This window comes from Ranitomeya variabilis, chromosome 4 (assembly GCF_051348905.1).
Source record: "Ranitomeya variabilis isolate aRanVar5 chromosome 4, aRanVar5.hap1, whole genome shotgun sequence".
Classification (NCBI taxonomy): domain Eukaryota; kingdom Metazoa; phylum Chordata; class Amphibia; order Anura; family Dendrobatidae; genus Ranitomeya; species Ranitomeya variabilis.
The window spans coordinates 437537846-437547560 of NC_135235.1; positions in this window are offsets into that span (position 1 = coordinate 437537846).

The following is a 9715-nucleotide window of genomic DNA, read 5'->3' on the forward strand; positions in this document are numbered from 1 at the left end:
CACCTCTCCATAACTAATCTTATAGTTGGTAAAGGGTTAAATAAACACCACACAGTAAGAATAAAGTCTTTTAATGAAATCATACACCACACAGTTTTTCCATCTTTATTAGTCTACCAATCCAAGCGAAGCCCTGTAAAAAAAAATTAAAATAATAATTAGAAGCCAACAATATACCCATACCTTTCCGGCGTTCAGTCAGTCCCATGCTGTAATCCATTTCTAGGTGATATACAGTTTACAACCGGGAGCAGTGCTAATGCGACCGGCCTGGCTGTAAACTACTGGGGAATGAATGATACGCAGCGGGCACAGACTCAGTAACTAGTGGTGACGTCACTGAGTCACACGGTGCTTGCTGCTGGCATGAACTCCTGTGACCTCAGGACCTTGGGAGAATGCAAGTGATGAGGTCACGGCAGTTCAAGCTCTGTCACAGTGACCTCATCACGGCAGCGAGCACAGATTCCGTGACATCAGCGCTAGTTACTGAGCTTGTGCCCGCTGCTTCTTATTCATTCTCCTCTGCTCGCCTGCCGAGCAGGTGAGAAGGGATGAGAGCCGGTTTCAGCACTACATGCAGTGGAACAGCGCTTACAGTAGCGCTGCTTCCCCGGTGGCCGTCCGTGTGGTACTAATGCGGCACACGATTGCCAAACATGTGCCACATGTAGTACACAGACGGACACATATCTCCGGTACCGTTTTTTCCAGTAACAGAAATATCAGGATGTGTGAAACCGGCCTTAAAGGAATTCCATATAAATGCCCAATTTTCTGCAACAAGCGATAATCACAGTGTGTTCATTTTTATTTTCATTATGGATCTTTATAACCATATAAGGTGATTTAGAAAAAATAATCAAAACATAGCTTATAGAAAAAAAATAAAATTATGACATGCTGTCTTTTTGCAGTCTTGATGTTAGTTCATAATGGGATGAGTCATGTGTCACAAAAGGTCCCCAGCACATTACAATCTGTAAAGAAAGGAATGAGAGATCCCTGGTTATTAAACCACTTGATAAAGAAGGAATCCATCATGGGATCATCAGCTTAGACATGATGGCAAAAAAACGCTGAGTGTGCATGCGTTTGTATGCGTTTTTGCCTGTGCTTGCATTTTTTATGTGCATGCGTTCGATATTTCCAGGAGGGCGTGTCTCAATCAGTTCCTGGACATGCGCAGTTCGAAGTACGCAAGTGCATCGAACACATGTGTATGCAAGGACATGTGTACGCATGTGTTCCCATAGACAGTAATGCATTTTTTAACGCACTCATCCCCATGCGCATGCCTGCGCATATTTGATAGATTTTTCACACCTCCAAAAATAAATGTTGCTTTTGCTGCGCCCAGCCGCACACCGCGTAAAAATGCATGTGTACGCAAAAGCATGCGAATGCATGCAAAGGCATGTCCATGCGTACACCATGTTAAATATATGTACGAATGACGCATGCGGATGTATGCGGATCAAACGCTGCGCACAGACGCAAATGTGAAATTAGCCTTACTCAATCCTCACCCCTTCTGAGAGGTGGTACATGATCAATAGTTCTAAGATTCAAATCTTTTTTAAAGTGTCTCCTCTCGTAAATTTTATAAAATTTGTAGAGTTCATCATCAATTATACCTTGATTTTTATCTTCATCAAGTATGTTCTTAATTTTTCTCTCTATCTATATACTACATGTCCATGACGACGACAGCACCACCCTTGTCTGCAGGCTTGATGGTTATGTCACCGTCATGGCCAAGCTCATCCAGCTCGTTCTGCTTCATTTTTAGAAAAATTTGGTCATTTAAATTTATTTTTCTCATATGATCTTTTCAAGACATCAATATCCCGATTAACTGCCGCTATGTATGCATCAATTACAGGAACATTAATTAGGTACAAAGTCACTTTTGTTAAATAATAAAAAATTGTTTTAGTTTGAAGGCAGATTCAATTGGTTCTATTGGAGGTCTTCTGCAATTTGATAAATATCAGTATTTTACTAGATTTGGAGAATGATTCCAGTAAATTTTGAGCTCAAAAAGTAAAATGGCGCTCCTTCCCTTCTGAGGCCTGCCGTGCGTCCAAACAGTAGTTTTCCTCCACATATAAGATATCTGCATACTGAGAAGAAATTTCACAACAAATTGCTTAAAATGATTAAAAAATAATCCATAGCTATTTAAAATAGACTGAAACAAAGAGGCTGTTCACACTGGTCTCTCAAAAGGGCGGAGTCCATTGTGGAGAACATTGAAAGAGATAATCTATTAAGAAGTTCCTCCCAAAACAGAATGTGATAAAAATACAAACAATAGTAACAATAGAAATAATATGCATGTTACATTTTCAACCCAATATAGCCCGCAGTATTACAACGTAATTGTGATACTAACAAAATATCCTCCAATATTACAAAGTCTATGTTCAGATTTGTGGCTAGAAAGTCATGTACTCTTATCACTAGTGTTGAGCATTCCGATACCGCAAGTATCGGGTATCGGCCGATACTTGCGGGTATCGGAATTCCGATACCGAGATCCGATACTTTTGTGGTATCGGGTATCGGTATCGAAACAACATTAATGTGTAAAAGAAAGAATTAAAATAAAAAATATTGCTATACTCACCTCTCCGACGCAGCCTGGACCCCACCGAGGGAACCGGCAGCGTTCTTTGCTTAAAATGCACGCCTTTACTTCCTTCCGTGACGTCTCCGCTTGTGATTGGTCGCGTGCCGCCCATGTGGCCGCGACGCGACCAATCACAGCAAGCCGTGACGTAATTTTCAGGTCCTGAATGCCTAATTCTAGGCATTCAGGATTTTAAAATTACGTTCCGGCTTGTGATTGGTCGCGTTGCGGTCACATGGGCGACGCGACCAATCACAAGCCGTGACGTCATGGGAGGCAGAAAACGCGCGCATTTTAAAATTACGTCACGGCTTGTGATTGGTTGCTTGCCGCCCATGTGACCGCGACGCGACCAATCACAGCAAGCCGAGACGTAATTTTCAGGTCCTGAATGCAGAATTAGGCATAAAGGACCTGAAATTACGTCACGGCTTGCTGTGATTGGTCGCGTCGCAGTCACATGGGCGGCACGCAACCAATCACAAGCCGTGACGTAATTTTAAAATGCGCGCGTTTCCTGCCTCCCGTGACGTCACGGCTTGTGATTGATCGCGTCGCCCATGTGACCGCGACGCGACCAATCACAAGCCGGAACGTAATTTTAAAATCCTGAATGACTAGAATTAGGCATTCAGGACCTGAAAATTACGTCACGGCTTGCTGTGATTGGTCGCGTCGTGGCCACATGGGCGGCACGCGACCAATCACAAGCCGTGACGTCACGGAAGGAAGTAAACACGCGCATTTTAAGCAAAGAAGGCTGCCGGTTCCCTCGGTGAGGTCCAGGCTGCGTCGGAGAGGTGAGTATAGCAATATTTTTTATTTTAATTCTTTCTTTTACACATTAATATGGATCCCAGGGCCTGAAGGAGAGTTTCCTCTCCTTCAGACCCTGGGAACCATCAGGGATACCGTCCGATACTTGAGTCCCATTGACTTGTATTGGTATCGGGTATCGGTATCGGATTAGATCCGATACTTTGCCGGTATCGGACGATACTTTCCGATACCGATACTTTCAAGTATCGGACGGTATCGCTCAACACTACTTTGTTATGATCCTTAGTGGCTGAGGATCAGGAATAGACCAGCAAGTGAATAAACTAAGGACAAGCTCTAGGGAGATGGTAACTGGACTGATCGCAAATCTGAACCTATCCAACACAACTAGAGGTAGCCGGTGAACGTGCCTAAAAAATTCCTAGACGTCTCGAGCCAGCCTGAGGAACTAGCTACCCCTAAAGAGAAAGAAAGACCTCGCTTGCCTCCAGAGAAATAATCCCCAAAGATATAGAAGCCCCCAACAAATATTAACGGTGAAGTAAGAAGAAGGCACATACGTAGGGATGAAATCAGATTCAGCAAAAGAGGCCCACTAGTACTAGAAAGCAGAAAATAGAGCAGGGGTCTATGCGATCAATAAAAAACCCTTACAAAATATCCGTCCTGAGATTTCAAGAACCCACGCACCAACTAATGGTGTGTGGGGAGAAACTCAGTCCACTAGAGCATCCAGCAAGCGAGGGAATCACATTTTAGCAAGCTGGACAAGAAAACATGATAAACACTGCTGATCAAAAAATGAGCAAACAAAACTTAGCTTGTCCTGGATGGACTGGGAGCGAGGTAGTCAGAAGGAATCTGAGTAGCACTGATTACATTGACAGCCGGCAACAAGTGTAAGTGAAACAGAGCTATATAGGAACCTCCCAGAGGATAACGAACCAGCTGATAGCAAGAGACCAGCAGGATAACAAACAAAGCCACCAGGGGGAGCCCAAAGCAAAAGTCACACCATACCACCAGTGACCACAAGAGGGAGCCTGAAAACAGAGTTCACAACACTACTTATCACCAAACCTCTTTAAAAAAAAACAAACACAAAAACGATTCTACTTTACCCTACAAGAAATGTTTTAAATGCAGACACACCCTGTGTAAATGTTGCACTCTTCATTTCTAATGTTACAGAGCAACAATTTAACCCCTTAGAGACTGGGCCAAATTTTTTATTTTTATGCGGCAATAACTCTGGAGTGCTTCAACATATCCCATTGATTTGGAGAATGTTTTTTCGTGACCCCTTATACTTTATGATAATGGTAAACTTTGGTTGATATGTTCTGTGTTTATAAAAATATCAGAAATTTGGCAAAAAATTAAAAAAGTTAGCAATTTTCAAACTTTGAATGATTATCCCTTTAATCCACATAGTTATGCCACACAAAAACATTAATAAATAACATTTCCCACTTAAAAAATATAAAAACACTTGAATCCGCGCTGGAGGGGTAGTGGAACAAATGACACAATCAGACGATAATGGAGCCCCCGCACATAAGGAGAGTATGCTAGAGCCCCCAGGGGATATTGTGTGCCGTGCTCACCTGACCACCGTGGATCAACTGCGACTAGTACCACAGTAAAACAAGTCTTTAACCAACAACTACAATAATATTGCTGATGAAACGCAGGGACTCACCAGCAGGGAGTTGCGGCGACATGTGGCGTGATAGATGCAGTCCTGAACGAGGAAGGGTGGTCCGGCGTGTAGAGATGTTACCAGAACGGCGGGCGGGCAGAGGGGATCAACCGCACCACAGCGAGGCGATACGGAAGCTGCGTAGAGCCAGGGAAAGCCCCGGCAAACGGTGCGGTTGATCCCCTCTGTCCGCCCACCGTTCTGGTAACATCTCTACACGCCGGACCACCCTTCCTCGTTCAGGACTGCATCTATCACGCCACATGTCGCCGCAACTCCCTGCTGGTGAGTCCCTGTGTTTCGTCAGCAATATTATTGTAGTTGTTGGTTAAGGACTTGTTTTACCGTGGTACTAGTCGCAGTTGATCCACGGTGGTCAGGTGAGCATGGCACACAATATCCCCTGGGGGCTCTAGCATACTCTCCTTATGTGCGCGGGCTCCATTATCATCTGATTGTGTCATTTGTTCCACTACTACCCCTCCAGTGCGGATTCAAGTGTTTTTATATTTCTTGGTTTTTATTTACAGCGGTGGCACCCCCGTTTTGTTTCCCTGCAGCTGAGGGGTTTTTATTCTCTGCGAGGTAGCGCGGGTGTATTTCTCTATACTATAACATTTCCCACTTGTCGGCTTTACGTCAGCACCATTTATTGTTTTATATTGTTAACATTTTGAAAGGTTTAAAAATGTAACAGTAATTTTTCATTTTTTTCAAGGAAATTTACAAAACTTATCTTTTTTAGGGACCAATTTAGTTTTGAAATTACTTTGGGGGTCTTATATACCGGAATCCACGAAAAAATATACCATTTTAAAAACTGCACCCCTCAATGCATTCAAAATTGCTTTCAGGTAGTTTTATTAACCCTTCAGGTGCTTTTCAGAAATTACTGCAAAGTAGCAAAACAGGACCGAAAGAAATGTATTTTTACCACTTAAATGTTTCTAACGTCTAACACGTCACTATGGATGGAAGACTTTAATGTCCGTTATTTGGCCAAGAATTGCCATCGCAAACATCAGGACCACACGATCAAGATGTCAGGGTGTTGATGGGTATAAAGAGGGAGCCCTCACACTGTTAACCAACTAGATGCTGTAGTCACTATTTACAGCTGTATTTAAGGGGTTAAACTGCCATGGTCGGTGCGAACACTGATCATGGCTGATGTAGCAAGTTGGCAGCTAAAGTTTACAGCTACTGGATTGTCACCTGTCGGAGGATGCTAGTCTCTTATATCGCAGGTCAGTTTTAAGTCATATTGGTGGTAATTAAAGGGAAACTGTCACCCCCAAAATCGAAGTTGAGCTAAGCCCACCGGCATCAGGGGCTTATCTAAAGCATTCTGGAATTCTGTAGATAAGCCCCCAACGTATCCTGAAAGATGAGAAAAAGAGGTTAGATTATACTCACCCAGGGGCATGTGGTCCGATCCGATGGGCGTCACAGTCCGGGGCCTCCCATCTTCATAGGATGACGTTCTCTTCTTGTCTTCACGCTGCGGCTCCGTATTTTGTGTGCCCTGTTGAGGGCAGAGCAAAGTACTGCAGTGCGCGGTCGCTTGGCCTCTCTTACCTTTCCCGGCACCTGCGCACTGCACCGGAGCTGCAGCGTGAATACAAGAAGAGGACGTCATCGTAACAAGATGGGAGGCCCCGAACCGGACTGTGACGCCCATCGGACCCGGACCATAGTGGTCCGCCCCTGGGTGAGTATAATATAACCTCTTTCTCATCTTTCAGGTTACATCGGGGGCTTATCTACAGCATTACAGAATGCTGTCGATAAGCCCCTGATGCCGGTGGGCTTAGCTCATCTTCGATTTTGGTGGTGACAGGTTCCCTTTAAGGGGTTAAAATATGGAATTTCACAGGATTATAACACAGGATTTGATACTGTAATATACTTTTTTGGATTTTATTTTATATGGGTCTCCAGATATTTTTTGATGTCTGTACAAATGGTTATATTGTTTTTCTATGCTCTCTTTTTTGAATCCACGTTCACATGGGGTTAAATTTAGTGGGTAATGGTAATCAATTAATTAGCACATGTGCTGGAAAGGGAAGTTATAAGTTTGGTCAGTACTTTCAGCAGACCATGAGTAAGGCTGTATAGGTGAAACGCGTCGGTTTGCTTTGTGGGTCCTTGGCGGTCTGTAAGCATGTCACTTTTTTTATATGTAAGGAATAAACGTGAAGGTTTACTTTAACAAGTATCTTCGCTGGAGAGATTTTTTTCTCCCAGTTATGGTGGCGCACAGTAGATGTGCAGGAGCCGCCTGTGTTTCATAGTCGATACTCCACTATAACGGGGATAACGGCTAACAGATATATTTGCATATAGATGTAGGGTGCGCCCCAGACACTCCAGTCCGACCCTGTATGTACAGATTCTCCCACCTGAGCTGTGGACCTCTGCAGCTCCACCAGAGTGAACATGGGCCTTTTGGCTGCTTCTCTAATTAGGGCTCTCCTTGCTTGGGATGTCAGTTTAGGTGGACGGCCAAGTCTTGGTAGGTTTCCAGTTATGACATACTCCTTCCATTTTAGGCTGGGTTCTCATTGTCTTAACAGCAGCCCGTTCAACACGTGCGTTACCGGGCTGCTGTTAACGCAAGTGCCGATATGTCACATCGCTAGCGCAGATAGAGCTGGCAGATGCTCTATCTGCACTAGCAGTGACGGACCCGGAAACACTGCAGCCCACGTCCCAGGGTCCGTCACTCAATGACGGCACATCGGTAGCGCACGCCCATTGTGGGCGTGCGCTAGTGATGCGTCCAACATAGTACTTAATGGCGCCGTTAACGGACTACCTTACACCGCATTATGCCGCGGTGTAACGTAGTCCGTCTAACGTGCCATATCAACGCAATGTGAACCCAGCCTTAGGATGATGGCTTAAACAGTGATCCACAAGATGTTCAGAGCTTGAGCTATTTTCTATAACCTGACCCTGCTTTACACTTCTCCACAACTTTGCTTCTTTATGAAACCATTCCCCTTAGAATTTTACGCAATTGTATTTATAATATCACCGAGTTCCTCCAGGCTTTCAAGTTTCTTGTTAGTCATTTTAATCGTTCTCCACTAGGTGGCAGAAATGTGCTGATGTATTCAAATTTTTTTTGCAATCCCAAAGGTAGATAAGACTTTCTATTATCACATCATATCTATTATAGTTCATGTAGTGTTTTTTGTCATTTCTAAACCTCAATCATTATTCTTCATACATTCCTCAACATTTTAATTGAAAACCGAATATCGCGGAATTATGAAAATTGCAGGATTGATAGACATGTTAATGATATGCAAATTATGGAAAAATGATGTGATATGAGCACCACACGCAAAAATACAGACGCTTCCATGTCTTATCATATTCACAGGACACAAAGAGAGTAAGGCTGGTTTCACACTTGCGTTTTTGCCGCTGCGTTTTAGCGCTAAAAAAGCATGCGTTTTTTTTCTATACTTAACATTAAAAATGCATGCGTTTTTTTCCATGCGTTTTGACGCGTTTTTGGCAACGCATGCGTTTTTTATGCTTGCGTTTTGTTGCAGAAATGCAACCTGTAGTAATTTCTAGCGGCGTTTTTTGCCGCAAAAAAACGCATGCGTTTTTAGGCGGCAAAAAAATGTATTGCTGTCTATGTAAACGCATGCGTTTTTAAGCACATGTGTTTGCATGCGTTTTTAAACGCATGCGTTTCTATAGAAAAATACAAGAAAACACAAGAAAAAACAAGAAAACCCTAACCCTAACCCTAAGGTTACTAGGGATACTAACCCTAACCCCAAGGTTAGGGTTAGGATCCCTAGGGTTAGGGTCCCTAGGGTTAGGGTTAGGATCCCTAGGGTTAGGGTTAGGATCCCTAGGGTTAGGATCCCTAGGGTTAGGGTTAGGATCCCTAGGGTTAGGGTTAGGATCCCTAGGGTTAGGGTTAGAATCCCTAGGGTTAGGGTTAGGATCCCTAGGGTTAGGATCCCTAGGGTTAGGGTTAGGGTTAGGATCCCTATGGTTAGGGTTAGGATCCCTAGGGTTACTAGGGATCCTAACCCTAACCCTAGCTATTTCTGTTTATAGTGGGTTTTCTAGTTGATTTTGATGATTGGCAGCTGTCACACACTTCTCATCATGCGTTTCAAAAACGCAAACGCATGAAAAAACACTTGTAAACGCATCAAAACGCCACGTTTTTTTACCACATGCAAAAACGCATGCGTCTAAAAAACGCAGCGTTTAAACGCATTTACATGCGTTTTTGCACCAAATGCGTTTGCGTTAAAAACGCTGCGTTTTTAAACGCAAGTGTGAAACCAGCCTAACCTGGTGGGAACCTGTTGTCAGAACTTAAATAAAGTAAGAAATAAACTCTCAATGAATTAACACCCCATACAAGTCATACAAACTGGAGTACCGATTTCACAATATAGCCAGATATCACATTTTATTAATGAAACAAAAATAACAAACAAGACAAAAAATGCAAAAAATGTAAAAGAAGGGGAACAAAAGCAGATCTGAAAAAGTTTCCAAGGATTAGAAGGTATAAATAAAAAATGTCATGGTTGTATTGAGAGGTATAGAAC